Source organism: Callionymus lyra, chromosome 7, assembly GCF_982586985.1.
Source record: "Callionymus lyra chromosome 7, fCalLyr1.hap1.1, whole genome shotgun sequence".
NCBI classification, from domain to species: Eukaryota; Metazoa; Chordata; class Actinopteri; order Syngnathiformes; family Callionymidae; genus Callionymus; species Callionymus lyra.
Window position 1 is genome coordinate 5,762,553 of NC_141824.1, and position 17,678 is coordinate 5,780,230.

The 17,678-nt window shown below is 37.4% G+C and overlaps 1 long non-coding RNA gene, 2 other non-coding genes and 1 pseudogene across 3 annotated transcripts; 1 reads left to right on the forward strand and 3 right to left on the reverse strand.

Moving 5' to 3' along the window:
* Positions 1–661, reverse strand: LOC148074789 (uncharacterized). The gene is made up of 3 exons (XR_015711823.1): positions 583–661; positions 461–499; positions 1–287 (listed from the first exon to the last, which is right to left on the reverse strand). It is a non-coding gene; the product is annotated as an uncharacterized LOC148074789 (long non-coding RNA).
* Positions 662–6,282: 5,621 nt separating this feature from the next.
* Positions 6,283–6,495, reverse strand: LOC148074790 (small nucleolar RNA U3). Its single transcript, XR_015712058.1, has one exon. It is a non-coding gene; the product is annotated as a small nucleolar RNA U3 (small nucleolar RNA).
* An 818-nt stretch (positions 6,496–7,313) lies between these two features.
* LOC148074791 (small nucleolar RNA U3) lies at positions 7,314–7,526 on the forward strand. The gene has a single exon (XR_015712059.1). It is a non-coding gene; the product is annotated as a small nucleolar RNA U3 (small nucleolar RNA).
* Positions 7,527–8,993: 1,467 nt separating this feature from the next.
* Positions 8,994–17,678, reverse strand: part of LOC148074792 (serine/threonine-protein kinase B-raf-like) — an 11,963-nt pseudogene continuing 3,278 nt past the window's right edge.

The window sequence follows — 17,678 nt, forward strand, 5'->3', positions numbered from 1 at the left end:
TCCTGTAGAACTCTTTTCTAAAGGATGCAGAGTTTGTGCTCCAGGTATTAATGCCTCAGGAAATATGTAAAAAAGAAAAGTCGTAAGAAAAAGGAGTTGGATAGGATTTGTGAATACATGCATGTTGTACTTACTATCAAGCCACTGAAAATGTGCCCGTATTCTGAAGAAATCTGCAGAAACGGTGTCTCTGAAAGTGGTCACACCAGGCTCAATGTAAGGTATGCACCATCTCCCACCAGTAGGATAACCTCAAGGAGGATTTCTGAGAGGATCTCCTTTGGCAACTGCAAAATAATTGTTGCAATAAATGATGCAATCCAGAGATTGAATGTTATTGAAAATAATTTTAAAAAAATTACATGAAACAAATACATATGTTTTTGACATGAAGCATCAACTATGTTTTTTTCTTTGCAATTCCTGTTTTTCAGAGCAACATAATATGAATTACAATTACCTCCAGTATGAGACACCTGTCAGCCTTTTCAGTCCGAACCTTTAAACGATAACAGTTTCAGTGAATCAATGTGCAGAAAAACAAAAGTTGAATGCAAGCCACTTTTCCATTATCTTGCTTACCATGTGCATCTTCTTTTGGGACTTAGGGACCCTGTATATTGGTTTCAGTGTCCCTTGAAGCAGAACTCTGGCTTCATTGGTCCAGTAGGCAAATATCCGTCCATGGCTTTAAATTTTGATAGAGAGCAGAGATAGTGTAAATAGGGTTCATTTATTGAAATCTTAGGAAAAAAAGGTATTCAGTCTTACCCTTCAGTCTCAAATCTTTGCATCAGAGTTATACACCACCACTTTCTGATACGTGGTATGTCCTCCTATTAACATAACATTTTTGTTATACCCATTACATGTTCAGTACTAATCATTTTAATATCATATTTTATACATAAGATGCTGACCTCATTAAACCAGAATGGAGATCCGGTGGTTAGATGGAGTGCGTACTGTGAAGATAATAGGTCAAGTTTCTGATAATCCAAAAAATAAAATAGTGATACTAGTTTACCATCAACATGAAAATTCCACAGGAATTCCCAGATGTTTGTTGAGGAAAGCCCTGTGAGACAATACATTAAAAGTTGAGTGCTGTTGTTAGGGGTTATAAAATAAAATACTAGTGACAGAAGAAATGCACCTCCAGGTCTCGTCCAAACTTTGTTGTCCACTGGCCAGGAGCAATGTGTTGAGCAAGGTAACTGTAATTATTACAAGAAATAAAAGTTATAAAATAGTCAATAGAATGCAAAAAATATAACAAACAACTTATGTAAGCCTTTCAAACGAGGCAAAAGCCTTTCAAACGAGGCAAACGCCTTTCAAACGAGGCATCTATTAAGGACAGGGCAGTATTTATCCTATGTATGACTTTATATTTATAAAGTTATGAATTATTTTAGTTCTTTAAAATTGACATGCAAAGCAAGCCACTGAACAGGGCTTTAGTAAATTTACGAAACCTAATAATGCTCTGGTAGGAACTGTCACCAATCCCATCAGGTTTAATGGAGTCAAGAAAGAAAATCTCTTTCTTTGCTGGGTTCAGGACCTGAAATCATTGTGAGAAATAAATGGAATTTCATGCATTCAGAAGCATTTAGGTAGTATTTAGCAAGTAATAAGTATAGCAGGATTACAATAAGATTAATTAATATATTTTTAAATTGACTCACTGCGAGCAAATAGTGATCTGCTCTCCCTGTCTGTCGGCTCCAGGCAGGAATGACAATCATATCTTTTAAAGACAGATCATCCTATAATTGTAAACAACAGAATTAGATATATCATGTCACAGGTAAAAACAGGACTGTGGATAACTTACAGGAAATGTACTTTTTCCTATCTTCATTGTTGGCACCACATACAAATCCATAACATGGATATGTTTCCCCTGTTGATTAAACACACATTCAGTATTTATGCTGCTTAAAAAATAAAAATAAGAAAACCGAAAGTAGAAAAGTATTAAGTGGCTTATGTCTTTCTCAATGAGAGTGGAAAAACCTACATGACGTCGAGCAGCTTCCTCAACAAGCTTAAAGCATCCATTTCCAATCTGTCACAGGGTAAAGAAGAAACAAGTGATGCATTTGTCAAGAATGCAATACAATTTTAAAGTTCATTTACATTGGCTTCCAAACATTTAGGAAGGCCCAAGTTCCAAAAGTCCTCTCTGGTAAGGCACACGGATTGGTCCTTTACAATGATCTCCGCGGGTGGTCTGAGCTCGTCCAGCACGTAGTCAAGAAATAATAGTTTAGGGGAAAAAAATCACACATACATCACAATATAGATATATTGCAATTGTAACATTTTTATACGTACCAGCAGGACTTGGTCAGGTTGCATCTCTCTTAAATATCCAACACCTGACCAGTAATCATGGCCATGCATTGAACCTGGTGATGGCTAATGCTCCGATGTGGATACTTTTGAACAAATCAAAATATAGCAAATATTTGTTATTCCATATTCTTTACATACATCATCTCACCTAACCAATACATAAAAATGTATTAGTTAATCTTATTGTAACCATTGTTAACTTGCTTTTCTTATTACTTGCTACATATTAGCTAAATGCTTCAGTATGCATGAAATTCCATTCTATTAAAGGTAAACTTTTATAAATGTACCTTGTATGCTGTTCTCTCTGTTGTTAATGGATGCTGCGGACAAAAAGACATCAGGTCAATATGTAAATATAATTCAGACTGTAACTACTCTTGTAATAAAGAAATTACTTCTACCTCTTAATTCTGGTCTGATGAAGGGTTTGAGCTGGGAAATGTTAACACTCTGTTTCAGGAGAGATCCTGCAGTGTTCGCCAGCATTGCCACACCTTTCCCTGAAATGGAGGCAATGACATAGGGTCCAGACCAGTTGCACTCCAAACGCCCTCCTTTGCGGCCTTCCTTCCGCTTGTTCGCCTTAAGGACCTCATCGCCGACGTCGAATTGGAAAGACTTCACGTTTCTTCCTTTCCGAGCCTCATATGCCTTCTTTTGGCTCTCTTGGGCTGTCTTGATGTTTTGGTAGATCTAAAAAAACATACAAAACCAAATGTTATTGTTACTTGACATTCTTTGCTTCAATACATGAAGTTTTCAGATGATCATTACATTAACCTTGGCATGTAACTCTGCAACTGTTGCAGCCTTTGCCTCCAGGTGTTCTTCTGAGATTTCAACAGACACGGATGTAGTTTCCATCTCACTTGGCATCGCATTAATTACACCTGGAGTACGGGGGTGTCTTCCAAACAGAGCGAAAAACGGTGTGTACTTGATTGACCTCTATAAAAAAAACATTTGATCTATTTAGATTTAGTTTTTGTCCACCAGAGTACTTTGTGGCATGTTACCTGTTTGGATGTGTTAATGCTTGCAACAACTCCCCGGAGATGAACATCCCAGTCATTCTGTTCATCTCCACAGTACTTGGCCAGCGCTGTTTTTATGTTTTTATTTGTCCTCTCATCCTGACCATTGGCTTGTGGATGGTAGGCAGAGGTGATGCAGTGCTTCACGCCAAGAGCCTTAAAAACACTGCTGTTGAGCTGAACACAGATAGACATAGAAAGATTGTAGGGATGATCCATTACTCACATTAATTGCCATATATATATATATCACGTACTTCATTGACGAATTCTCGGCCTTGGTCTGTAATAATCTTTTCAACAAGTCCAAATTCCAGAAGAATGTTCACAATCTTCTTGGACACTTCATGGGCACTTTTAGTATAAAGTGTTTTAGCCACCACCCACTTGGTGAATAAATCTGTGGCCGTCAATATGAACCTACAACATAAATCAAACATTTTTAGTAAGACACGCTGAAGGTCGTATGGCAATTACTCTTATTTGTAAGTATCGGTTTACCGTTTTCCCTTTGCGGTGGTTGGGAGCGGACCAATCAAGTCTATCCCAAGAACAGTCCAGCCTCCTTTACTTCAATGGGATGAAGTACTGGAGCAACATTCTTCAAAACCTCATGATGCTGGCAGCGGTGACACTCATCGACCTTTGGAAAAATATATTACAGACCTATCTTATGTTGACTAAAATGTCACCAATTCTCAAAAAATCTCACCCATTTGTCCACATCTTGTCGAAGATTAGTCCAGTGATTTGATGCCGTAACCTTTTCATAAGTTCGGCGTTTACCTGCGTGATCAGATCATTGGGTGTCATTAGTACGAGAGTTAGGCATGTTGGAGAAATACAGAAGGAGTGGAGTAAGAAAAACAATTAGGTTAAAGAATATTGGACATACAAAAGAATAAGAACAAAATATTTACCTGGGTGACCCCCGGTACCAAGGTCGTCATGGCACATCTTCAAGACTTCACACACCTGGTCCCGTGTGAACAATACCAGGCGTAGAACATCATTGAAGCAGTTATACAACTGGCCATCTTTTAGATAAAAATAGATAGTAAATTAGTTAAGGTGAATATTAACAAATGTCCCCATTTTCTCATACATATACAATAAAAAAAACAATCAGATACAACTTTTGGAGTGAATTAGAAATATTTTCACTACATTAATATTTGTTTATTAGAAATCAAAAATTAAACATATATTAAAATCATTTTCTCATACACATACAATCATAAAGCAATCGGATAAAAACGTTTTGGGTGAATTAGAAAGATTTTCACTACATTTATATTTGATTATTAGAAATCAAAAATTAAACATATATTAAAATCATTTTCTCATTCATATACAATAAAAAGCAATCAGATAAACCTTTTAAGGGTGGTTAACTAAGATGTTCACTATATTTGCATTTATTTATTAGAAAAAAAATGCAGATAACTTAAAAACTAGTCATTAAGATACATGTAATTAGTGCTTACCTTTGATGGTGTATTTCTTGGCTGCTCTCCTAATTATCCTCCTTCTGTTCTTAGGATTATCAAAGTCAAGAGTCAGGTTGTTGTAGTCGTTATTCAGCAAGAAATGGCGAACTTCATCGTGAATGTTGTCCATTTTTCGGTCGGTATTTGATCACTTACAAGTAATCAAAGGGATATTTATATAGACAGGTTCAGCCAATCAACTGCTAGACGTGAGAATGTCGCTGATTGGCCACTTTAATGTTACAATTAAGACCATAAACCCTAATATATTACAACCGTTTTTCAATAATATGACAACAAATCTCAATAGTGTGAAAATTAGAAAATGTTTATTGCCAGTAGTGTTAAAAAAACACGATTTTTTTTGTAGTGCATACATTATACAAATATGACAATTAAAAAAAATGACTCGTTCAATAAAGTGGGCATATGTACATTTAATAATTGATTTAATTGATTTTAAAAAAATCGAATATATATATATATATATATATATATATATATATATATATATATATATATATATATATATATATATATATATATATATATATATATATATAGTTTCCATTGGACACGCCTTGTACTTATATTCCTATTTTTTTTTTCATTTTGAAAAGGTGAAGTGTCTGTTCTGTTCCAAGGAAATTGGATACAACAACAACACTTCATCAATGCTGAGGCATTATAGAGCCCTGCATGAGAGCTTGGAGACCAACGAGACAATTGAACCAACGTCAGGCAAGCTAGATGGCTTCTTTCAAATTCATTTATTTACTATACTACTGTTTGTTATTTATTTTATGTGGTCACTTACATGCAGCTTTTCTGTTTTAGGAAGCAAACTCTGGCATCGTTTAGATGCCACAGTACAGCAGACCAGGCCGAGGAATGAAACGGTTGATGCTACGGTGGCGGTGAAGACCTACCTCAACGAACACAATATTCCTAGAAACGAGGACCCCCTACAGTACTGGGCGAAATGTAAAAATATACACCCATCTCTCTTTCAGCTGGCCATGAAAATACTGTGTACCCCGGCTTCATCCGTCCCCTGCGAAAGGATTTTTTCCAAAGCCGGGGAAATAATCAGTAAAAAAAGAAACCGGCTAAAGCCCAGTACTGTGGGAAAATTGCTTTTTTTAAATAAAAATGAATAATTATTTTAAAAAAAACAAGGTTGTCAAGCACATTTTTTAATATCAGAATCATTTGCGCACAAATATGCAATGCTCCCAATTGTCCACATGATGGCATGGTCGTGCAAATGAAGCCTCACGAGGCTTTGCTCCAAAGATGAACTACTCGGCTGGGAGGCTTCGGTGCTTCATGAGGCTTCATCTCGCATCACTACCATAGGATGTTTATATTAAACTTTGACAGAACCAACAACCACTCTGATCATATTCCTCTCAATACTGCACAAGGAAGTAAAGAAGGATCATCAATGACAGAGAACATATGAAGTGAATCATTATTCTCTGTCTGCTTCACACTCAGGAAGGAATATCACAACTCTTCATCATGGTTAGTGACACCAAACACTTTACAAACACATTTCTTAAGTTAAGAACTATAGAAATGATCCCTGAAAGTATAGTCTTAACTTAACTCTGCACCAACATCACACTCCATCCTCACACCAAACCATTACAGTGACGATCCAAAGGTGACCTTTGTGTTGAAGGAATGGCTTCATAAAAATCATTGTAAGGACCTGGAGTCTCTTAGTCAGTCTCCAGATCTAAACCTCATAGATCACAGATGTCAAATCAGTCCAGAAAAGTGCTTGTTCTTTGTAGTGTAGTTCACAGAAATAAAGATTTTTTTACTCAAAATGATTCAATAAATGACATTTGTTTCTTATAATATTGACTTTACTCCATGTGTGTGCAAGCTTTATGGTTCATGTGTTTGATATAAACATACATTTCATGTTGTGTATTTAATAGTGATGTGTTGATGAAGCCAAATGAAACAGTGTCATGTTGTTTAGAGGTCAGAAGGTGGCGCCATCAGTTTAAAAATTATGTTTCATTAGAAAAGTTGTTCAAAACAATGGAAAATAGTGCAGAGACCGCCATCTAGTGGACACTTAAAAATAATGACACTGCTTCATCAAGCTAAGAAGTACAAAGCACTTTCAATACTTACAAAGTATTTTATTAATTGACTTTTGTTTATTATAATATTGACTTTACTTTTTGTGTTTTTTAAATAATGTAGAAACCTAGTTTGAAAGTATTGTGGTGCATGTGTTTGATTTGTAAATACATTTCATGTTGTGTATTTAATGTGAATCACACAGTATTATGTTTGTTCAAATTAATGAATGCAGAAGAAAAATAATAAATACAACATCAACCATCACTATAATAGTTTGGTGTGAGGATGGAGTGTGATGTTGGTGCAGAGTTAAGTTAAGACTATACTTTCAGGGATCATTTCTATAGTTCTTAACTTAAGAAATGTGTTTGTAAAGTGTTTGGTGTCACTAACCATGATGAAGAGTTGTGATATTCCTTCCTGAGTGTGAAGCAGACAGAGAATAATGATTCACTTCATATGTTCTCTGTCATTGATGATCCTTCTTTACTTCCTTGTGCAGTATTGAGAGGAATATGATCAGAGTGGTTGTGTTGTCAAAGATAAATGTACACTTATCAGACAATAAAATAGTTTGAATGAAGGTTTATTCAACATGTAAATTAAAAGTGCTCACACTCATTTGTTTCAAGGTGAGATGAGACATCAAACTTTTCCATGCATTTGCTATTGGGTGTCAATCTTTCATTTGAAATAATGTCACAATATGTTTTGCATTTTTTTTAAATGAAATGTTATTTTTAAAATGTTTTGTATGTTTTATTTGTATCTGTATTGCAAAAACAAAGCAGGAGTCATTCATGATGAAGTGGAAAAAGCGAGCCATCTGCGGCGCCATCTAGATGTTACTAATGAAATCCTGAGGTCGTCAGTCAACAAGATGTTTGCCAAGATTGTTCGATGGTCTGCTAGTGTTTAGTTTTAGTCCTCTTGACTCTTTTGTCTCAAAAAGGCACAAATCCACTTATTAATCTGATCAACAATTAAATTGATTATTGTTGTGGAAAATAATAAAAAAAAAGTTTTTTTACATTTGTTGTTAAAATGAATATTATTTTCAGTTAAATGACATTTGTATGTATTGTCTTCTAAAAAAGTAGAAAAATATATATAAAATTGTAGAAAATTGAAAATATAATTTTATGGGAAAAAAAACCGAGATTTAATTATATTGTAAATGAAATTGTAATTTATTAACGTTTTGAACAGAACTCAAATCAGAAATAATATGCTTCAATTTTATTTTACTTTATTCCACATATTTAATTTAAAATATTTTAAAGCTTGACTAATGTAACGTGTTTTATTTAAACATGTTCATTATAGAATCATATTATTACTACTACATACATTAAAATACATAAATGACAATTTCCACTTTTGGCACAGTCTCGTTTCAAAATAATTATGTCAAATGTAGAAAAAAGAACCAACCTTAATATTATTCCACAACATCATTTATTATTTGTATTGACCATTAGTAATGTATTTATTCATAGTTTCAGTTTTCTTTGAAGAAATAAATAACTATTTCTACATTCATATAGTTTTATTTTGTTATTATATAACATTTTACAAACAAGTAGATCAATCGCATTTTTTAACACTAAAGTGTTTATATTAACAATATTTTATTGATCAATTGTGACAGGACAATATTTAACTTATCTGAAATGTAAACGCCTTTAAAAGAGTCGTTGAAGTTATAAATTCCAATATTAATCCAAGATTTCAAGTAAAATGGCATCTTGCTCGGACGGTAAAAGCTTTATAACAGCGCCACCAAGCGGAGAGAGGAAGAAGAAAGAAAAAAGACGACTACCATTCTCCACTTTTCATGCACTTCTTTAATATATCAGTTTTCCATATTCACAACAAATACATTAAGCTCTTTCTCCGTACGATACAGCCTTAAATATTTGTACACGCAACTGTTTTTCTTTTGCCTATCAAAATGTCTCTTAAATTGAACATTTTATAATTTGTTACATTTGTAGTTTCCATGCCTTCTAGCAAACTTGACAGTATTTCCTTTGTACAACTATTTACAGGTGGAACGAAACAAAAGAGAAAACGTCATGATCATTTTCAATTGAAAGGTTTTTGTGTTTGTGTGCGAGTGTAGGGAGTTTAAGGTGCAGGCAACAGGTCGAGAGAGAGGGAATGTTCCAGAAGAGTTGGTGACTGGAGCAGAGCTCAAGAGATATACAAGTCAAAAAAAAAGATAGAATGAGGCCGATGTGCGTCTAGCCCTGCACAGGTAGATATCCCGGCTGATACTGATGTGTGGAGGAGGCGACCACTTTCTTTTCAACTCATGTCAGCTCGTGACAACTTGGCTGTGACTTATGAAACATGAGTGATATCAGTGAACACGACCCAGGCCAGCTTCTCCCCGTGAGTCCAGGATGAACATGTGACCCGACTTCATCCATATGTGTATCCGACAAACCATTCATTTTTACATTGAATTGTTTTTGTGGATTTTTGCGACACTATGTCACGATGAGTTTCTTTCGAGAGGAACCTTTTGATTAGAGCTCCAATGTATTTGAAAACCCATTTAAATGTTACAAAAATGTGATTAAAAATAATGTTTTAGGTGCTAAAGTTGAATAAAAAAAAAAACACAGAAGGTGTCGGAGACGTTTCTGATTCACTTTGATGATTCATAATTCAACATTTCATTTCAAAGTCGACCGAATCATTGTCATCAATCCATCAAAATATGAATCACACATCTTAACAAACAAAGATCACTCATCATGAATGTGCGAAAGGTAAACTTGCGATGTTGCTCAACCGTAAACACAGTAGCCATGTCACGATACTTGGATATGAAAAACTTCACCGGAAGCAGCGTTCATGGATCAGCAGCCAAGAAAACCCTGAAAGGACGTGGATGTTATTTTCCTCATCTTGACTTGTCATCTGAATTCAATTGAAGGGAACTCTTGTTGTGTATGGTTTTGGGCGATGAATATCAGTGGACGACGCTAAGACAAGTGTAACTTTGAGGTGTAAACTTCAGCAGGATAAGAGCTGATCATGCAACAACCAGCAGCAGCCAATCATTGAAGTAAGTGACAACAAAAAGACCTTTTAAGAAGAGAATATCTTACTTTTTTTCTTCATGTACACACACTTTCATCTGTAAACCTTTTGCTGATGTTTAAAAAAAAAAGTAAGACTTACTGTTGTTATCAACTGATTGTTTAAATGAGGGTAGAAAACATAGTTAGCATTCAGTCAGCTAAGTGCTAAGCTACGCTAAGCTAAGCTGAGAGAAAACAAGAGTGTAAAACTCCACACCAGAAGCAAAATATGTCGTAATGATGTTGCAAAGGGGGTCAAGGTAGACGTGTACGATGGACGACCACCTCTCTGTCCGTGTTTGAACACCTCTCATCAAGCTAGCAGTTGTTTTAGCTCTCATTGCTGTAGGAATGTTCACCCTCCCTTTTAAAAAAACAAGAGCCTCCTCCGGTTCATCATCGGCTCTTCGTCTCGGGACTCATGTTCCGATCAAAAAGGCTTCAATGCATTTTCTACAAAGTGCAAAGTACACAAGCGTCCAAAAGAAAGACTTGTTAGCTTAGATTCTGAAAGATTAGCTCATAAAACAAACCAAAAAAGTCACTTTAAATATGTAGGTATCTGCAGGCCTGCCTGTACAGAAAAAAAGGCAAAAATAAAACAACAGGTGGATTCTAATCAGGACACATGCCGGGATGAGCAACGTAAAGAAGTGTGGACGATAGAGAATGTTTCAGTGAGTAGCAGAGTGCAATATTAAAGCCATGTGATCCAAGAGAAGCTTTTCTCGTCACATGAAGTTAAAGGAGGCGAAGCAGGACTCGTCAGTGCCACATTTTGTGCTGCACAGAACCTTCTCTTGAAAAGGCAAAACACAAATTGAAAGATGAAGGAGATTCAAGTCATAGTTACAGGGTGAACCCCCCTCGCCGGGTCTCAGGACATCCGCCTCCGACAGACGCCGTCGTCATCGCCGTGCAGGCTCTGTCCTGAGTCGGCCTCAGTGCAGTGGAGATGACCGACCTTCGACCTGGCCCGGGGAAGAACCATCCCAAAACCTCTTTTCTGCCGTCTCCCGTGTCCTTCTTCAGCGGAGCGCTCCAGTCCTCCTCACAGCCTCGACCACCGGTCCTGTGTCTGAGTGTGCTGGGCGGTGTTCGGTGGACGGACTCCTCCAGCAGGTGGTCAGAGGGAGGAACACATTCTGCTAATATTCACTTGTTGGTGATGAATGGATCCACCGAAGGGACTTTTGAGAGGTGAAGAAGAAGGAGGGATGAACTGGTGTGAAACAGCACACATTACTTAAACGCCGAAAACTCCCCTGGGAAGGTAAAAAACAAAGGAGACAGAATTTTAGTGATGGATTGACGAGCATATGTCAGCAGTTATTCAGCTGGTTCTTGAAATAACCCAATAGACATTTTGAATTGTCAGGTTTGGACAAAACTTCTGAGATTCATGGCAAACTGAAGTGAACATGTAACATTCTGTCGTAAGCTTGGGACAAGAGACAGAGGACACCCTGGACAGATCTCAACTTCTATACATTTAAACCATCACACGGATATCAAATCATCAACACTTCAATAATCCGCCATTAAGTGACGCTAACCTGCTGTTGACCAATGGCGTTTGTGTTTCTGTCATGTGACGTGTGACTTATATCCACAACTTTATTGACACCACATTAGAACAATTTAATTCGTACAAGTGTTATTTATTTATTTTTTAATTCACAAACATTTTAAACCTTGTATAATTACAATTAAGTGCAGCATCGTAGTATATCTCCATGAGGTGCATTATTATGGAGCCTCGCATTTTGACCTTATTTTGAGCAGCATAATTCATAAATAAAGCTTTAAAGGAACTCTGTCGATTTATGAGAAAATGTATGTTATTCAAGTTTGCCTTATAGTCCCAAAAATATGGTACACTAGTTTATGTGAGTCATTTGTTAACTTTAATTTAGTACCTGAAATGGGTCTACAAGAATAAATCGCTTTGGTCTGATAATTACTGTAAGGGCTTTGCTGTGATGGGATTAGGAGGTTTATTAAACGGATACAGAACAGTGGTTATATAGGGCAACTGCAAGTAACTAGTTACACATGCCTCGACTGCGTAGAAAGAATAGTGTGGTATCTAGAGACTAGGGGTGTCGATGTTTGCAGACACGCCTACAGTAAGAATCAGTTACGAACATGCTTCTCTGAACTGTGGGAGGAAAGTCGAGTGCAGAGACGCAAATAAAACCTACCATAGCCACCGGCCTGTATTGGGGTCTTGGGTGACGCGCAGGCATACAAGCTGAAGTCCTCCGTCTGGAAAACCAGCTCTGTTTAACGACGGCTCCGAGGCGCTGCGGTGGATTTTGGGGAGCGAGCGAGCCAGCAGCTCGATGGACGCCAGGATCTCAAAAGAACAATGAGACTCACAATAAGTCTTACTTCACTTTCAAAGGTAAAACTTCTTTGAGATCCTTGGAAAAACATAAACAAACTCTTTTGAAATAAAATACTGATATAGCTTGAACAAGTGCAGACCCGGAGGCATGGGCGGGCATTGGGGGGCCGTGGCCGCCCCCAGGGTCAGCCGTGACCACCCTGGCAGGAAGGCAGTTATTTTTACGTAAGAGTTCAACCCTCTGCCCTGTCGAACGAAGCCAAAGCGCTGGCCTATCACAGGTGATGTAAATGTACAATGTTGTAGCTCAACTCTTCAGTTATTGTCATGTGAGAACACACAACAACACTAACAGAAATCCGGGATTCAAAATATGTTCGTTTATTATCTTCTTCTATCTCTCAACACACATCCATCAATGTCAAGAGAACAGCACACCCAAGTGGTCATTAGGTTCCACTACAGTTATTGTTATCATTTGACAATAATGGTTACAGTTGCTTATAGAGTCAGTAATTGGTTTTAGTTTTCAGTATGAACATCCATAATACCCTGACGAGTAAAAAGTAACAAGGAGAGCGAGCAGGAAGCAACGCCATCCATGTCTACTGAAAACACACTGAAGTCAACCTGAACCCTGGAGTGAACCTTCAAACTGAGAGTCGCTGCAGCTAAAGCTTTACTTGAACTCACCAAGTCACCTGTCTTGGACTTGGGCTCAGTTCAGTGTTTTTATTGTACCTTTTAAAAACAAGGCTCCTGTAGAATGACTAAATAGCCTATATTGTGATGATTGTTATTTGGTGCCCTTTAAAAAGACATGTTTTTAAGCAACTGGGCTTCATCAAGTATCAAACACATCACACATCACATGATTTTGTTTAATGAGATGACAACTTATTTGATGTTCAATCCAGTGTTCAGGTTGACTTCAGTGCTTATGTTTTTAGTAGAAGTGAAGCTGTGGTGCTTTAGTTTAATACATGGACACAGCACTAAACTTTGAAAATCACTTTTCAGTAATGGGAGAATTTTTTCTCTATACTGTGCGATTAGTCCCAGAGCCATTTTTCCATTTAGGTTGAAAAGTTTGCCCCCTGAAAAAATGTAATGCCCCCCTTTAAATGTTTTTTCTGCAGCCGGGTCTGAACAAGTGTGTGATCCCACCTGGGGGAAAAGGGGGCGCTCTTCTCTCTTCTTCTTCAGGCAGTCGGCCATCAGCCTCTTCATGGCCTTGGGACAGTTGCTGCGCACCTTGCTGAGGTCCGGCGACAGGTAACCTGGACCCACCATGAATATTATCTGCAGCAGAAACCGTTTCATTACATCTTTGAGAGGACTCTGCTTTATTATAGAAAAAGACTGGAGTGTGACGAACAAACATCTGACCTGGTCTCGGTTGTTGATGTTGGAGTAGGGCAGAGCTCCGGACATGAGCTCATACAGCACGATGCCGAAGGCGTAGACGTCGGACTGGAAGCTGTAGGGATTCTTGTCCTGCAGTCTGATGACCTCAGGAGCCTGAAAGAGCAGTCCTGTCAGGAGGGAGTTCAGGTGAGTCGCGAGGGGCAGCTTCACACTCACCATCCACAGGATAGACCCAGACAGCTGCTCAAACTGGTGTGAGCCGCTCCAGCGGGACTTCACTGTGGCCAGACCGAAGTCACCGATCTTTACCGTCAGGTCCTCGTGGAGGAAAATATCTGGAGGAGAAGTCGTCAAGGACACTTCCTGGGAAGAATGCTCTTCATTTCTGGAAAAAAGATATTCTTACAATTGTAATTCTTTTGTTAGACGTTTGCTAAACCAAAGATTATTCAATAGTTATCCACAATCAAAATGGGACACCTGTCACTCAAGGAGCTAATGAGTGATAGGAATAACACGAGTTTCAATGCTTTTGATTTTTCTTTTAAAGTAGTTTCATGTAACTTTCAATAACTCCAGACTGGTTGATCTCTCTTAGGATACTGTTGCTCTTCAGATCCCGGTGGATGATTGATTTGGCGTGAAGATAACTGTTCAGGAAAAAACACAAAGCAACATAAGCGAGAAGCACAAACAACAACAAACAAGTGTAGCGACTCACTCCATGCCCTGAGCCGTCTGCCGGGCAATGTCGATGAGCTTGATCATCTCGAACTTGGTCTCCATGATGTGCAGGTGATGGTAGAGACTGGAGCCTTCGCACCACTGGGTGACGATGGCCAGCTGGGGCTTGGTGGTGTAGCCCATGAACAGCAATATGTTCACGTGACGCGTTTTCCTGTCGCACACAAACACAGATGTTTAAGTCCAAGGCAGAGGTCAAAGGTTCGAGTTAGTGACATGAGCTACCTGAGGACTCCCACTTCATTCTTGAAGGCTTGAAGCTGTTGAGGGGTGGGTGCCGTCACGTTCAACATCTTCACAGCAACATCGCCTGAAATTGAAGATTAATAAAATAAGCTGCTTGTTCTAATTCACATGTGTCACACATTCACGGGCAGGAGGGGCCAATACATGCTCGTGTTGATATGTTGACTGATAAAGATGACAGTAGTTAAGATGAGGAATAGAGATTATCAAAAATAAAAGCAAAATTGAGGATGATGAAAGGTTTGTTTGATTAAAATGTAAAAATAAAAAGATAATTCAGACATGATCCTAATCAGAGACATGCTTACTGTTAAATACAGCAAAATGTTAATATTAAAATAAAATAAAATAAAATTGTTTCCTGACTCCCATCGTATATATATGCAAAAAATACACACAAAAAAAGGGTGTGTCGTCCACGTTGTCTGGTACAACTTTTAGCCATCATGAAACATTTTGGCTATAAAAAAACTCAATAAATTCACACTTTCCCATAATGCCCAGAGACAATTTATCTTAACGAAGTTTCAACATAAAGCATGTTGCAGTAGAACCTCAATGTAAATCAGCTCTGATAGTCCCTGGTTCAAATTGTATTTCAATGCAAACAAAGGCCTTATCATTAGATTCTTGAATGTACTGTAGTACCTTTAAATACTTTTATGGATTCTAGGGAACCCTAGCAAATCTACATGTTGTTAGACCCACAACCTCAACTGCTGGAAGATTTGTGTGATTGAGTTTGACACCACTTCTCTATTGAGTCTGGTCGAACTATTTAAGCTCGTTTTTATCTTCCCTGTAACATGTTTACAAAGGACCAGGGATTAGTAAAGACACTCGCCACGATAATGATATAAATGGCAGTTACCAAACGTTCGGTTTTGCTGCCATTTTCTTTCTGATTTTGTTTAAAATATATATATTAGGGATAAGGATGTAACGGTCCAAATGTATCCTATTAGTAACAATTTCATAAAAATCATTCACATTGGTATAAAACCTTAATAATTGGAATAAAAAAAAAAAATCCATCCCTTATAAAAGAAACGTCATTAACACTAGTCTGTAGACTCTAGCAGCGTTAAACTAAACTATTTAGACCGACTCTTACCGTGCCACTTTCCCTTGAAGACCGTTCCAAATGAACCAGATCCTATCCTCTGACCCAGAGTGATCTGGCCCTCAGATATCTCCCAGTCGTCGCTGGAGTCCCTCCTCCCGAGAGTTTTCTGTTTCACGGCACATCACCATCACCTTCATCATCACCACAGCAACGTTCATCAAAGCACAAAGACGTTTTTTTTTAATCATAAGGCCAAATATTTTTTAATGGAGCTACACTGGTAAATGATACATTTTAAATACTACATTCATTATCAAAAGGCTTGACTTATCTAAGGAATCTCTTAAAAACAGCATCATTTATTTGCATATATTTACCATACAATGATGAAGAAAACGACTCTTTTGAAGTCTGTGTGTAACAAAAGTGCATCACAGTGTTTGAAACAGTAAGATTGAAGTGAATCCCACAACCATGAGAGAGAACATGTGAAAACATAAAGAGGGAAACACACACAGTGGACTTGACACAAGGTAAAGGGGCTGTTGTGCTGGGGTGGAGGTGTAGGTGAAGGAGGAAGAGGATGGGGGAAGAGAGGAAGAACACAGGAACACACAGAGGCCTAACTACCTCGGAAAACAGGCTCGGGCTCAAAATCAAAGACTATGTCATTGGGGTAGGAGTATAGGAGGGGGCTTGAGGTCCGTGTTCGGTGCTTCCTCAAGCAGCGGGCGGGGTGGGTCGGGGGGGCTGCAGGGCAAAAAGAGACAGACACACCATCACTGCTACTCACCCGGCCCCTCTAACCACCAACTGTCCATGGTTTTGCTCATGGCTTTACTGGAGCATTCATCTTACAACTATCACAGTTCCACTTCCTATTTTTAAACATTACCAGTTCAGTGAAGACGATTCTCTGAGACCAATCGTGGCAGAAACTAATACTGGCAACTCTTGATCCTTCTTAACATTTATAGTTAGAAAAATATGTTTTTTCACGTTTCCATTAATTCATATTTTTATATTGAAGCAATCATTAACTGTAATTACATCTACCTTTGATTATTATCGTTACTATCATTTATATTACAAATGCATTGATATTTAAAAATACAAGACAATATTTGCTTTATTTTTAGTCATGTTTGTACTGGAATGGTTCTAACCATCTGTTTTTATTTAACAAAATAATACAGTTAAAGAGTTTATGTTACAAAATTTCTAAACTGCTAATAAATGCAAGTCAAGTGTCGTTTAAGCTAGTTTTTTATTGCAGCTAAATCTCCAAAAGGGAAATTTATTGAGAGGTGCAGGCTTGTTAAACTGATATATAGATATAATATATATATAAATATATATATATGAGTCACTTGACAACTTTATTTAACCTAATTACTGTGAATTATGAATGAGGAGCTAATGAGGCTCATAAACATTGTTGCTAAATTGCTAATGAAGTTATATTTTATTTTACACACTAGCTTACAGGCAATATTTGAAAAGCACTGCAGAAATACACTAGATAAACAAATACATAAATATGGCTGATATGAAAAGATTACTAACGGTTTGTTTTTTTTATTCACCCTAAAACATGACTATTGACATGTGTACCAATTGTTATTATAGTTACTTATTTAACCAAGTAGCTGAGTGTGTAGAAGCTGTTGGATGAATCATTTTATCATATTTGGTTGTTCAAGCAAAGCGAACAACACACAATTAAATATTATATATGGTATATGGTATTGTCTTTTCAACATTCCATTTATATTTATGTTCATTATTGGGTCTCACACACACACACACACA